This window comes from Arachis hypogaea, chromosome 3 (genome assembly GCF_003086295.3).
Source record: "Arachis hypogaea cultivar Tifrunner chromosome 3, arahy.Tifrunner.gnm2.J5K5, whole genome shotgun sequence".
In the NCBI taxonomy this organism is placed as follows: domain Eukaryota; kingdom Viridiplantae; phylum Streptophyta; class Magnoliopsida; order Fabales; family Fabaceae; genus Arachis; species Arachis hypogaea.
Genome location: NC_092038.1, coordinates 102330492 through 102346466, shown reverse-complemented (window position 1 = coordinate 102346466; position 15975 = coordinate 102330492).

Genomic DNA, 15975 nt, shown 5'->3' with positions numbered 1-15975 from the left:
CTAAAGGCAACCAAAGCCTAGAAAGATAAAGGCAGTTTCCCTTAAAAGATAAGATGACTTCACTCAAAGATAAGATAAGATAACTATCTTATCTCCAGAAAGGTCACTCTACACTATTATAAATACACTGGAACACCTAGGTATAACTCATACTCTGATTCTACTAAAAATCTACCTAAAGCACATGCTAACTTAAGCATCGGAGTCTCTTGTAGGTACCCCCTCCCTCCGGTGACGAAGGATTAGCAACACCACCAGATCCAACAAGTCGGACACAGCTGTACCGACCATCACCGCAGATCTCGTGTGAGATCGACCTACAGTTTCAGGTAACTCTCGGAACATTGGTGCTGTTGCTGGGGAACCTAAAAGTTATCCCATCACCATGGCAGACGACCATGACAACGATCACAACTTTGGTTTGGTGGACAGAACGCCAAACAAAAACGCGAACGCCACCTCCAAAGACACATCTCAAAACGGGGGAGATAAGCAACCCCCAAACACAAAAATTTTGGAAGCTATCTGTAAGCAACAGAATCTCCTTAATCAGCTGGAACAAGAAGCTGAACATCAACGGGAAGCCAAAAGAGACCTTCAGAGAGAAACAAGACGACGTCAAAAGCTAGAGGACAAGATCTTAAAGCTCGAAGCCGATCTCAAAACCAAGACCGCTCGATCCAATCATGAAGATAGTCCCCACAAAGATCAAGACCCATTCACCAAAGAGATCATGAAAGCTAAAGTTCCAAAGGACTTCAAAGCTCCCGACATGACCCCGTACGACGGCATATTGGATCCAAGCCATCACCTCAGCAAGTTCAGAAGCAGAATGTATCTCACTGATGCCTCAGACGCCATTCGATGCAAAGCCTTCCCGACTACCCTAACGAAGACAGCAATAAAATGGTTCGACAGCTTGCCTCCAAGATCCATCACAAGTTTTGACGACCTTGCTAAAAAGTTCCCCGTCAGGTTCTCCATCCAGAAGGATAAAGCCAAACACGCTCCAAGCTTATTGGGAATTAAATAAGGAGATCGACAAAGCCTTCGCAACAACATGGAAAGATTCAACAAAGTATGCCTTGGCATACAAAGTCTTCCAACAGAAGCGGCCATCATGGGACTCATCAGTGGCCTAAAAGAAGGATCTTTCAGCCACTCAATATCCAAGAAGTACCCAACATCCCTAAACGATGTTCAAGAAAGGGTGGAAAAATATATCAATATGGAGGAGAACTCCCAATTAGGAGACAGCTCAAAAACCATATTCTCCTAACCCACCACGGGACAAAGATAAAGAGTCCAAGAAAAAAGAAGATCAACCCGGTGAGAAGCCTAGAAAACACCACAATTACACCTCTCTTTGGGTGTCTCTTGTGGATGTTTACCAAGAAATATGCAACACCGAGAAGATTCCACCACCTCGCCAATCAAAAACAAAAGAGGGGGAAGTTGGACAGATTACTGCGAGTACCACCGAATCTACGGACATCCTACTAACAAGTGTTTCGACCTAAAGAATGTCATAGAGAAATTGGCAAGAGAATGGCGATTAGATTGGTACTTAGCCAATAAAGCAAGAAAAATAAGAAGAGATGAAGAAGTCGGATGAGTTGAACATCCACCTCACACCGAAGAGGTCAGACGAGTTGATCGTCCACCTCACACCGAAGAGGTCGGACGAGCTGAATATCCACCTCACATTGAAGAGGTCGGACGAGTTGAATGTCCATATCACACCAAAGAGGTCGGACGAGTTGAACGTCTACCTCACACCGAAAAGGTCGGACGAGTTGAACATCCACCTCACACCAAAGAGGTTGGACGAATTGAACGTCCATCTCACACCGAAGATGTCGGACGAGTTGAACATCCACCTCACACCCCTGAGAGACATGTTCTTATGATATATGGAGGATTCACAGGAGGAGGGATCTCTAAAATCATCTCGCAAAAGACATCTCAAAGAGGTATATTAAGGAAGGGAGAGAGGTTTAAATGGACAACGGAGTGCGAACAAGCCTTCCGAGATTTCAAAAAAATTCTTGGGGAAACCACCCATTCTTACCCGACCACGGGAAGGTGAAGAACTCATATTAAACCTCGCAGTGGAAGGTTAGGCAATAGTCTCAGCACTAGTTAGAGAAGACGAAAGTGGGCAACAACTCGTCTACTTCATCAGCAAGGCTCTACAAGGGGCCGAACTAAACTATCAAAAGATTGAAAAGTTTGCCTACGCCCTCATACTCACTTCTTGACAACTCCACCCATACTTTCAAACTCACACTATCAGAGTTCGGACCAACCAGCCCATAAAAGGCATCCTACAGAAAACAAACTTAGCTGAAAGAATCCTATAGTGGGCAGTCGAGTTATCCAAATTCAATCTTCGATATGAAGCTCGGACAGCCATCAAGTCACAGTATCTGGCCAACTTCACTGCAGAGTACATTGATACCTCGGGAACTCCCACAAAATGAAATCTCTACGTGGACGACTCTTCAAACAAAACCGGGAGTGGCACAGGTGTAATTATAGAAAGCGATAAGGGAACCCAAATCGAGCTAAATAAACCAAGCTGAATACAAGGGACTACTAGCTGGTTTAAGGCTGGCTAAGGAGGTAGGAGTTCAAAAGCTTACTGTGTTTAGTAATTCACAAGTAGTCATCTCACAAATAGAAGGGAGCTACCAAGCTAAGGATCCCACCATGAAAAAATACCTGGACAAAACCATAGAATAGCTCGGATAATTTGGGGGACCCTGAATAAAACCAGAGAACAGCTCGGATAATTCGGGGGACCCTAGACAAAACCATAGAACAGCTCGGACAATTCGGGGGATATGAGGTTCGACATGTACCTCGGAAACAAAATGCCTGAGCTGATGCACTTTCAAAACTAAGTCAGCACAAACAGCTCAGACAATTCGGGGGATATGAGGTCCAACATATACTTCGGGAACAGAATGCCCGAGCTGATATACTATAAAAAACTAGCCAGCACCAAACCAGGGGCAATAATAGAAGCCTCATCCAAAAACACTGCAGAATCCATCAATCTCGGAGGAAAAAAAGGTCCGAGCCATATCAGGTCAGGGTCGTTCCCCTGGAGTCAAAGAAGGAAAACAAACCCTCTCCTCAGGGTCCGGCGACACCAACTCATAAATTCTTCTCCTCATCCCTATCCCTAAAAATTCTATGGAACCTCCTAAGTCTCACACAAGTACTGAGGGTCAGCCACAGTAACACACATTAAAACTATGGAATCTAGCCAGTCAGACATGCCGTCCGGGATCTTAGTAGACATCTCAGCAATGTTTTTGTGGGAAGACATAGGTCAAATATTCTTACAGTAAGAAAAAATGGGGTTACTACCAAACAACTCGGGCAAATAAGGAAACAACTCAGACAATAACAGCAAAACATCAAGTGTCAGATACAACAGTAAAAGGGAAACCCCAGGACTCACACGAAAGTCCAAGGGCACCCTTTGGAGGCAACAACAGGGCAAGGACATAGAGAAGAGAAGTCGACAATCTATACCCAAACAATCCGAACACCTCTCCAACAAAAGGTCAAAACAAAAGCTAGAAGTTTTTGTACAGAAGGAGTCAGGCAACGATGAAAAGATACAGGAATAGCAACAAAACCCTAAGCAAAGCACACATTCTTCTCAAAGGCGAACCACAAAAGAAAAGTTACAACAAACGATCAAAGATGCAAACTTTTTGCAGAAAGAACCAAAGTTTTTCAGAGCAAAAACCCAAATACAAAGTCAAAGAGCAGCCAACTGAAAGAACCATACCAAGTTGTTCAGAGGTATTGGGGAAAGGTCACCATAAAGTGTCCGACCTCGAGGGGCGAGAACTACCAAGGTCATGGCATGCCTGCAATCTAAGAAGGGCGCCAGACCGAGATCTAAAAGATTGCCCGACCTAGAAGGGTAAGCACTAATATGTACACACTGATGTGTGGAAAACGATCCATCACAAAACTCACCGGCAAGTGTACCGGGTCGCATCAAGTAATAAAACTCACGGGAGTGAGGTCGATCCCACAGGGATTGAAGGATTGAGCAATTTTAGTTTAGTGGTTGATTTAGTCAAGCGAATCAAGTATCGGTTGAGTGATTTTGTATTCAACAGTAAGTAAATAGCAGGAAATGTAAGGGGAGAGGGATGAATTGCAGAAATTAAAGAAAACTGAAAGTAAAGGTGCTGAATCTTAAAGAACAAGAAATTAAATGACTGAAACTTAAAGTGCAAGAAATATAAATTGCGGTAACTTAAAATGCAAGAAATATAAATTGCTTGAATGAAGAAGGGATTTGAGGACTGGGATTTCAGAATTTAAGCAAGGGAAATTAAATTGCAACAATTAACTAAGCAAGAGATGAATTGAAATTGACTAGATCTTCAAACAGCAAATGGAAATTCAATTGCAGCAGTGGTTCAACAGAAGAACCAAAAAGAAGATTAGATCTCAGGACTCCAGAGACTAGATAGCAGAGTCTAGATCTCAATCGCCTTCCTAGATCCAAGTTCACAAAGCAATTAAAGAGAAATTAAAGATTGAAGCAGTAAAGGAAATGAAATTTAACTCAATTATGCAGTAGGAAAATCAAAGAGATCTTAAATGGAGATTGAGACATAAGTTCCTCAATTCTTCACACTCAAGACTCAAACAAAACCCAGTAAAGAAAATAAAACAATCAGAGGAAGAAGAAGTGAATTCTCTCCTCCAATTCTCAAGCCAATTTTGCAGAAAACAGAAAAATGGGAAGTAGGAATGAAAATTAAAATGAAAGTAAGCTCCCCCTTCTAATCCTAACTAACACCTATTTATACACTTTCTATTTTGGATTTCAAAATTTTGAGTGGGCTTTTTGATTTGGTGAAGAAGTGAATTAAGTTGGATTTTTGAGTGAAATTCAACCCATGTTGCTCCTAGGAGGTTGCTCTGTTCTTGTGGAGGGCAGAGCAGGGAAGCCTTGCATGTGGATCCAACTAGCGTGCCAAATTTGGGAGGGGCATCAAGATGCTGCCCTGCCCTTGTGGAGAGCAGGGCAGTGTTGTCATGGTGCGTTGATGAGCGGATAATTTGTATGCTTTTTGGCATTGTTTTTAGTATGTTTTTAGTATATTTTAGTTAGTTTTTAGTATATTTTTATTAGTTTTTAGTTAAAATTCACTTTTTTGGACTTTACTATGAGTTTGTGTGTTTTTCTGTGATTTCAGGTATTTTCTGGCTGAAATTGAGGGTCCTGAGCAAAAATCTGATTCAGAGACTGAAAAGGACTGCAGATGCTGTTGGATTCTGACCTCCCTGCACTCGAAGTGGATTTTCTGGAGCTATAGAAGCCCAATTGGCGCGCTCTCAACGGCATTGGAAAGTAGACATCCTGGGCTTTCCAGCAATATATAATAGTCCATACTTTGCCCAAGATTTGGTGGCCCAAACCGGCGTGGCAAATCAGCCTCAGAAATTCCAGCGTTTAACGCTGGAACTGGCATAAAACTTGGAGTTAAACGCCCAAACTGGCATAAAAGCTGGCGTTTAACTCCAGAAAAGGTCTCTACACGAAAATGCTTCATTGCTCAGCCCAAGCACACACCAAGTGGACCCAGAAGTGGATTTTTACGTCATTTGCTCATTTCTGTATACCCTAGGTTACTAGTTTACTATTAATAGGATCTTTTGACATGGTATCTATACCTCATGACACTTTACACGTTTTCTTTGTGTATCTTCCACGGCATGAGTCTTTAAACCCCATGGTTGGGGGTGAGGAGCTCTGCTGTGTCTTGATGGATTAATGCAATTACTACTGTTTCTCATTCAATCATGCTTGCTTCCATTCTAAGATAATACTTGTTCTTAACCCGGATGAATGTGATGATCCGTGACAATCATCATCATTCTCAACTATGAACGTGTGCTTGACAACCACCTCCGTTCTACCTTAGATTAAGTAGTTATCTCTTGGATTCTTTAACCGGAATCTTCGTGGTATAAGCTAGAACTGATGGCGGCATTCAAGAGAATCCGGAAGGTCTAAACCTTGTATGTGGTATTCTGAGTAGGATTCAATGATTGGATGACCGTGACGTACTTCAAACTCCTAGCAGGCGAGGCGTTAGTGACAGACGCAAAAGAATCATTGGATTCTATTCCGGCCTGACCGAGAACCGACAGATGATTAGCCATGCTGTGACAGAGCATAGGAACATTTTCACTGAGAGGATGGGAGGTAGCCATTGACAACGGTGAAACCCTACATACAGCTTGCCATGGAAGGAGCCTTGCGTGTTTGAAGAAGAAGACAGTAGGAAAGCAGAGATTCAGAAGATGGAGCATCTCCAAAACCTCAACCTATTCTCCATTACTGCAAAACAAGTAATCATTTCATGTTCTTTTGTTCTTTTTCACAATCAATCCTGATAATTTCTGATATCCTGACTAAGATTTACAAGATAACCATAGCTTGCTTCAAGCCGACAATCTCCGTGGGATCGACCCTTGCTCACGCAAGGTATTACTTGGACGACCCAGTGCACTTGCTGGTTAGTTGTGCGGAATTGTAAAAGTGTGATTGCAATTTCGTGCACCAAGTTTTTGGCGCCGTTGCCGGGGATTGTTCGAGTTTGTACAACTGACGGCTTATCTTGTTGCTTAGATTAGGACTATTTTGTTTTGTTGGTTTAGAGTCTTTTAGTTGAGTCTAGTTTCATATTTTAAGTTTGGTGTCAATTGCATGCTTTTGTTTTTCTTTTAATTTTCGAATTTGCATGTTTTTAGTCTCCTTTTGATCTTTAAAAATTCTAAGTTTGGTGTCTTCTTTGTGTTTTTCCTTAAAAATTTTCGAAAATTAGTGTTTGATTTTCTAAAAGTTTTAAGTTTGGTGTCATTTTGTTGTTTTTCTCTTTCCTCTTTTCAAAAATCAAATCTTTTTCATAAAAATTTTTCAATCATATTTTTTTAATTGCTCTTTTCAAAATCTTTTTAATTAACTAATTGATTCAGTTCTCAATTTGCTTTTATCTTATTTTCTTTTTGATTTTCGAATTTTTATCTTAATTTCCTTTTATTTTATTTTATTTTTTCGTTTAATTCAAAAAAAAAAAATAAAAAAAAAAAATAAATATATCTATTTGCAATCCATTATGGATCTAAGTGGAATTGATCAGTCCAAAAGGACTCTGGGGTCATATGCTAACCCCATTACAGCTGCATATGGGAGTAGCATATGTACACCTCCCATCAAAGCAAGCAGCTTTGAGCTAAATCCTCAACTCATTATCATAGTGCAGCAAAATTGCCAGTATTCCGGTCTTCCACAGGAAGAACCTACTGAGTTTCTGGCACAATTCCTACAAATTGCTGACACAGTACATGATAAAGAGGTGGATCAGGATGTCTACAGACTATTACTGTTTCCATTTGCTGTAAAAGATCAAGCTAAAAGGTGGTTAAATAACCAACCTACAGCAAGCATAAAGACATGGAAACAGTTATCAGACAAATTCCTGAATCACTTTTACCCTCCAAAGAGGATGACACAGCTAAGGCTGGACATCCAAGGCTTTAAACAAGAGGATAATGAATCCCTTTATAATGCCTGGGAGAGGTATAGAGGTATGCTAAGAAAATGCCCCTCCGAAATGTTTTCAGAGTGGGTGGTGGACGAAATTGTGATTTATGCGTTCTTTGGATTTTGAATGAAAGCTTTATTATGGCACTGGTTGAATTCACAACTCCGTTCAACTAACCAGCAAGTGTACTGGGTCGTCCAAGTAATAAACCTTACGTGTGTAAGGGTCGAATCCACAGAGATTGTTGGTATGAAGCAAGCTATGGTCACCTTGTAAGTCTCAGTTAGGGAGATTAAAGGGTAATTGTGATTATTGGAATAAATAAATAAAAAGGAATAATAAAAGGGATAGAATACTTATGCAGATTCATTGGTAGGAATTTTAGATAAGCGGATGGAGATGCTGTAGAGCCCAGGGACGCCTGCTCTCCTACTGCTTCTACTCAATCCTTCTTACTCCTTTCCATGGCCAGCTTTGTATAGGGGTTCACCATCAACTGTGGCTACTTTCTTCCTCTCGGGGAAATATCCTGTGCGGCTGTCACTCGCACAGCTAACCAGTCTGGAGGCATCACCCATGGCTGATGGCTACATCCCATCCTCGCAGTGAAAACTAATGCTCACGCACTCTGTCACAGTACGGCTAATCACCGGTTGGTTCCCTCCCCTACTGGAATAGAATCCCTCTTTTGCGTCTGTCACTAACGCCCAGCAGGTTACAAGTTTGAAGCACGTCACAGTTATTCATTACTGGAATCCTACTCGGAATACCACAGACAAGGTTAGACTTTCCGGATTCCCAGGATCCTACTCGGAATACCACAGACAAGGTGAGACTTTCCGGATCCTCATAAATGCCGCCATCTATCTAGCTTATACCACGAAGATTCTGTTGGGGAATCTAAGAGATACGCATTCAAGCTCTGTTGCATGTAGAACGGAAGTGGTTGTCAATCACGCGCGTTCATAAGTGAGAATGATAATGAGGGTAATCTGACTCATAACATTCATCATGTTCTTGGGTACGAATGAATATCTTGGAATAAGAATAAGAGAGATTTGAATAAAAGAAAATAGAACTTCATTAATACTTGAGGTACAGCAGAGCTCCACACCCTTAATCTATGGTGTGCAGAAACTCCACCGTTGAAAATACATAAGGGAAAGAGGTTCAGGCATGGCCGAATGGCCAGCCTCCCTAACGTGATCAATGATCCCCTAAGATGAAGAATAAAACAAAACTGAGATCAAAGATGTCTAATACAATAGATAAATGTCCTATATATACTAGACTAGCTACTAGGGTTTACATGAGTAAGTAATTGATGCATAAATCCACTTCCGGGGCCCACTTGGTGTATGCTTGGGCTGAGCTTGATCATTCCACGAGCTAAGGCATTTCTTGGCGTCAAACTTCAGGTTATGACGTGTTTTGGGCGTTCAACTCCGGATAATGACGTTTTTCTGGCGTTTAACTCCAGACAGCAGCGTGTACTTGGCGTTCAACGCCAAGTTATGTCGTCATTCTTCGAATAAAGTATGGACTATTATATATTGCTGGAAAGCCCTGGATGTCTACTTTCCAACGCCTTTGAGAGCGCGCCAATTGGAGTTCTGTAGCTCCAGAAAATCCATTTCGAGTGCAGGGAGGTCAGAATCCAACAGCATCAGCAGTCCTTTTGTCAGCCTTCTTCAGAGTTTTGCTCAAATCCCTCAATTTCAGTCAGAATTTACCTGAAATCACAGAAAAATACACAAACTCATAGTAAAGTCCAGAAATGTGAATTTAACATAAAAACTAATGAAAACATCCCTAAAAGTAGCTTGAACTTACTAAAAACTACCTAAAAACAATGCCAAAAAGCGTATAAATTATCCGCTCATCACAACACCAAACTTAAATTGTTGCTTGTCCCCAAGCAACTGAAAATCAAATAGGATAAAAAGAAGAGAATATACTATAAATTCCAGAATATCAATGAATATTAATTTAATTAGATGAGCGGGACTTGTAGCTTTTTGCTTCTGAACAGTTTTGGCATCTCACTTTCTCCTTTGTAGTTTAGAGTGATTGGCTTCTCTAGGAACTTAGAATTTCGGATAGTGTTATTGACTCTCCTAGTTAAGCATGTTGATTCTTGAACACAGCTACTTATGAGTCTTGGCCGTGGCCCTAAGCACTTTGTCTTCCAGTATTACCACCGGATACACAAATGCCACAGACACATGACTGGGTGAACCTTTTCAGATTGTGACTCAGCTTTGCTAGAGTCCCCAGTTAGTGGTGTCCAGAGCTCTTAAGCACACTCTTTTGGATCACGACTTTAACCACTCAGTCTCAAGCTTTTCACTTGGACCTTCATGACACAAGCACATGGTTAGGGACAGCTTGATTTAGCCGCTTAGGCCTGGATTTAACTTCCTTGGGCCCTCCTATCCATTGATGCTCAAAGCCTTGGATCCTTGCTACCCTTGCCTTTTGGTTTTAAGGGCTATTGGCTTTTTCTGCTTGCTTTTTCTTTCCATTTTTTTCGCCATATTTTTTTTTTCGCACAAGCTTTTGCTTTTCACTGCTTTTTCTTGCTTCAAGAATCAATTCATGAATTTTTCAGTTCATCAATAACATTTCTCTTTGTTCATCATTCTTTCAAGAGCCAACAATTTTAACACTCATAATCAACAAGATCAAAAATATGCACTGTTCAAGCATTCATTCAGAAAACAAAAAGTATTGTCACCACATCAATATAATTAAATTAAATTCAAGGATGAATTCGAAAATTCATGTACTTCTTGTTCTTTTGAATTAAAACATTTTTCATTTAAGAGAGGTGAAGGACTAATGGATTTTATTCATAGCTTTAAGGCATGGTTACACACTAATGATCATGAAGTAAAGACACAAAACATAGATAAACACAATATTAAAAACCGAAAACAGAAAGAAATAAGAGCAAGGAATGAATCCACCTGAGTGAGGGTGGCGCCTTCTTGAAGGTCCAATGGTGCTTTTTGAGCTCCTCTATGTATCTTCCTTGCTTCTGTTGAATGATTCCTAGTGATTTTGGTACTCCTATCCATAGTTGCTCCCAATAGTTGTGTGGAGGACCATTTATTCCCTGAGGTATCTCAGGGATCTCTTGAATTGCAGCCATATGTTCTACCACTGAGCTCTGACGGCTTATATTTTTTTTCATCTCCCAAGACTCAGAGGTGGAAGCTTTTGTCTTCCCTTTGAGGTTTCTCTGGCCTTAGGTGCCATTAATGGTAATGGAAAAGAAAAAAAGCTATACTTTTACCACACCAAACTTAAAATATTGCTTGCCCTCGAGCAAGAAAGAAAAGAAAAGTAGAAGAAGAAGAAGAGAATATGGGAGAAAGGGGGAGAAGTAGGTTCGGCTATGTGGGTGGGATTGGGTGGGAAAGAGAAGTTGAATTGTAGAGGTAGGTGGGGTGTATGGGGAAGAGGAGGTTGATGTGAATGGTGAATGGGGTAATTGGGAAGAGGAATTGAGGTGATTGATGAAGAAGATTGGGAATTGTGACATGGGGAATTCAAATCACAAAAATAGGATTAGAAGGTAGGGTGGGAATATGGTAGGTGGGGATCCTGTGGGGTCCACAGATCCTGAGGTGGGAATCCTGTGGGGTCCACAGATCCTGAGGTGAAAAGAAATACCATTTCTTCACCCTATAGGCGTGTAAATTGCCTTCATGCACCATTCTGGCGTTCAAACGCCCATTGGTGCATGTTCTGGGCGTTAAACGCCCATGTGATGCATGTTTCTGGCGTTGAACACCAGTTTCATGCTTGTTTCTGGCGTTCAGCGCCAGATTGTCCTCTGTGTGCACATCCTGGCGTTAAACGCCAGGTTGTTGCTTGTTTCTGGTGTTCAGCGCCAGAATGGTGCTCTGTTCTGGCGTTGAACGCCGGCCAGATGCACCTTCTGGGCGTTGAACGCCAGCCCGTGCGTCCTCCAGGGTGAAAATTTTTTTCTTCTGTTTTTGACTCTGTTTTTAATTTTTTTGATTTTTTCGTGACTCCTCATGATCATGTACCTAATTAAACACAAAAATAACAAAGAAACAAAATAAAATAAAATTAGATAAATAAAATTGGGTTGCCTCCCAACAAGCGCTTCTTTAATGTCAATAGCTTGACAGTGGCTCTCATGGAGCCACAAGATGATCAGGTCAATTTAGTGTGTTGTCTCCACACCAAACTTAGGGTTTGGATATGGAATTTGAACACCAAACTTAGAGTTTGGTTGTGGCCTCACAACACCAAACTTAGAGTTTGACTGTGTGGGCTCTTCTTGACTCTGAACTGAGAGAAGCTCTTCATGCTTACTCTCCTTTGTCACAGAGGGATGGCCATGTGCCTTAAACACAAGGTAGTCCCCATTCAATTGGAGGACTAACTCACCTCTGTTGACATCTATCACAGCTTCTGCTGTGGCTAGGAAAGGTCTTCCTAGGATGATGCATTCATCATCTTCCTTCCTAGTGTCTAGGATTATGAAATCAGCAGGGATGTAAAGGCCTTCAACCTTCACTAGTACGTCCTCTACCATCCCATAAGCTTGTCTCATTGACTTGTCTGCCAATTGTAATGAGAACAAGGCAGGTTGTACCTTAATGATCCCCAGCTTCTCCATTACAGAGAGTGGCATAAGGTTTATCCCTGACCCAAGATCACATAGAGCTTTCTCAAAGCTCATGGTGCCAATGGTGCAAGGTATTAAGAACTTGCCAGGATCTTGTTTCTTTTGAGGTAGAGTTTCCTGAATCCAAGTATCTAAGTCACTAATGAGCAAAGGAGGTTCACTTTCCCAAGTCTCATTACCAAATAGCTTGGCATTCAGCTTCATGATAGCTCCTAGATATTGAGCAACTTGCTCACCAGTCACATCTTCATCCTCTTCAGAGGATGAATATTCTTCAGAGCTCATGAATGGCAGAAGGAGATTTAATGGAATCTCTATGGTCTCTAGGTGAGCCTCAGATTCCTCAGGATCCTTAATAGGAAACTCCTTCTTGCTTGAAGGACATCCCAGGAGGTCTTCCTCACTAGGATTTTCGTCCTTCTCCTCCTGAGTGTATTCGGCCACTTTGATTAAATCAATGGCCTTGCATTCTCCTTTTGGATTTTCTTCTGTATTGCTTGGGAGAACACTGGGAGGATTTTCAATGACTTTCTTACTCAGCTGGCCCACTTGTGCTTCCAGATTTCTGATGGAAGATCTGGTTTCATTCATGAAACTAAAAGTGGCCTTTGACAGATCAGAGACAATATTAGCTAAATTAGAATTATTTTGTTCAGAGTTCTCTGTCTGTTGCTGAGGAGATGATGGATATGGCTTACTATTATTCAGCCTATTGCGTCCACCATTGTTAAAGCCTTGTTGAGGCTTTTGTTGATCCTTCCAGGAGAAATTTGGATGATTTCTCCATGATGGGTTATAGGTGTTTCCATATGGTTCACCCATGTAATTAACCTCTGCCATGGCAGGGTTCTCAGGATCATAAGCTTCTTCAGAAGCTGCCTCTCTAGTACTGTTGGATGCATGTTGCAATCCATTCAGATTTTGAGAGATTATGTTGACCTGTTGAGTCAACATTTTGTTCTGAGCCAATATGGCATTCAGAGCATCAATTTCAAGAACTCCTTTCTTCTGAGGTATCCCATTATTCACGGAATTCCTCTCAGAGGCGTACATGAACTGGTTGTTTGCAACCATGTCAATGAGTTCTTGAGCCTCTTCAGGCGTTTTTTTTAGGTGAATAGATCCACCTGCAGAATGGTCCAATGACATTTTCGAAAATTCAGAGAGACCATAATAGAATATATCTAATATGGTCCATTTTGAAAACATGTCAGATGGACATCTTTTGGTCAGCTGCTTGTATCTTTCCCAAGCTTCATAGAGGGATTCACCATCTTTTTGTTTGAAGGTTTGAACATCCACTCTCAGCTTGCTCAGCTTTTGAGGAGGAAAGAATTTATCCAAGAAGGCAGTGACCAGCTTATCCCAGGAGTCCAGGCTATCCTTAGGTTGTGAATCCAACCATATTCTAGCTCTGTCTCTTACAGCAAAAGGGAAAAGCATGAGTCTGTAGACTTCAGGATCAACTCCATTCGTCTTCACAGTCTCACAGATCTGCAAGAACTCAGTTAAGAACTGATAAGGATCTTCAGATGGAAGTCCATAAAACTTGAAGTTTTGTTGCATTAATGCAACTAATTGAGGCTTAAGCTCAAAGTTATTGGCTCCAATGGCAGGAATGGAGATGCTTCTTCCATCAAACTTGGATGTTGGCTTTGTGAAGTCACCAAGCATTCTCCTTGCATTATTATTATTATTATTTTCGGCTGCCATCTCCTTCTCTTGTTCGAAAATTTCTGAAAGGTTATTTCTGGATTGTTGTAATTTAGCTTCTCTTAATTTTCTCTTCAGAGTCCTTTCAGGTTCTGGATCAACTTCAACAAGAGTGCCTTTATCCTTGTTCCTGCTTATAAGAAAGAGAGAAGAAAACAAGAAAAGAAAGAGGAATCCTCTATGTCACAGTATAGAGATTCCTTTATGTTAGTAGAAGAAGAAAGGGGTAGAAGAAAGAAGAAGGATGGATTCGGATTTGGATGAAGAGAGGTGAAGAGAAGTGTTAGTAATTAAATAATTAAATAGAAGAAGAGAAGAAAAAGATAATTTCGAAAATAATTTTTGAAAAAGAGGTTAGTAATTTTCGAAAATCAAAGACAAAATATATTTAAAATTAAAATTTAAAACAAAAAGAATTTTTGAAAAAGAGAGGGAGAAATTTCGAAAATTAGATAGGAGAAAGTAGTTAGGTAGTTTTGAAAAGATAAGAAACAAACAAAAAGTTAGTTAGTTGATTGAAAAAGATTTGAAATCAAATTTTGAAAAGATAAGAAGATAAGAAGTTAGATAAGATATTTTGAAATCAAATTTTGAAAAAAGATAAATTTTTTTTTGAAAAAAAATAAGATAAAAGATAAAAAGATATATTTGAAAAAGATATCTTGGAAAAGATTTAATTTTTTTAAAATTGACTTAACTAACAAGAAATTACAAGATAAGATTCTAGAACTTAAAGATTGAACCTTTCTTAACAAGAAAGTAACAAACTTCAAATTTTTGAACCAATCACATTAATTGTTAGCTAATTTTCGAAAATTTGATTTAAAGATAAGAAAAATATTTTGAAAATATTTTTTAAAAAAGATTTTTTTGAAATTTTCGAAAATTATAAAAAAAAATGAAAAAGATATGATTTTTGAAAAAGATTTTGAAAAGATAAGATTTTTTTAAAATTGAAATTTTGAATTGACTTGTAAGAAACAACTAATTTTAAAAAATTTTTGACCAAGTCAACCCAAAATTTCGAAATTTTGGAGGAAAGTAAGGAAAAGATATTTTTGATTTTTGAATTTTTAAGGAAAAACACAAAAATGACCCAAAACATGAAAATTTTGGATCAAGACACAAGATGCATGCAAGAATGCTATGAATGTCAAGATGAACACCAAGAACACTTTGAAGATCATGATGAACATCAAGAACATAATTTTGAAAATTTTTGATGCAAAGAAAACATGCAAGACACCAAACTTAGAAATCTTTAATGCATGAAAAATATGAATGCAAAAATGCACATGAAAAACAACAAAAGACACAAAACAAGAAATCATCAAGATCAAACAAGAAGACTTGTCAGAACAACTTGAAGATCATGAAGAACACTATGAATGCATGGGATTTTCGAAAAAATGCAAGAAAAATTTTAAAAGCATGCAATTGACACCAAACTTAAAAGTTAACACAAGACTCAAACAAGAAACACAAAATATTTTTGATTTTTTATGATTTTCTAATTTTTTTGTATTTTTATTAATTTTTTTCGAAAATATAGTTTGGAAAAACGAAAAATAAAAAGAAAAATTTTTTGAAAAAGATTTTTGAAAAGAAAATTACCTAATCTGAGCAACAAGATGAACCGTCAGTTGTCCATACTCGAACAATCCCCGGCAACGGCGCCAAAAACTTGGTGGACGAAATTGTGATTTATGCGTTCTTTGGATTTTGAATGAAAGCTTTATTATGGCACTGGTTGAATTCACAACTCCGTTCAACTAACCAGCAAGTGTACTGGGTCGTCCAAGTAATAAACCTTACGTGAGTAAGGGTCGAATCCACAGAGATTGTTGGTATGAAGCAAGCTATGGTCACCTTGTAAGTCTCAGTTAGGGAGATTAAAGGTAATTGTGATTATTGGAATAAATAAATAAAAAGGAATAATAAAAGGGATAGAATACTTAGCAGATTCATTGGTAGGAATTTTAGATAAGCGGATGGAGATGC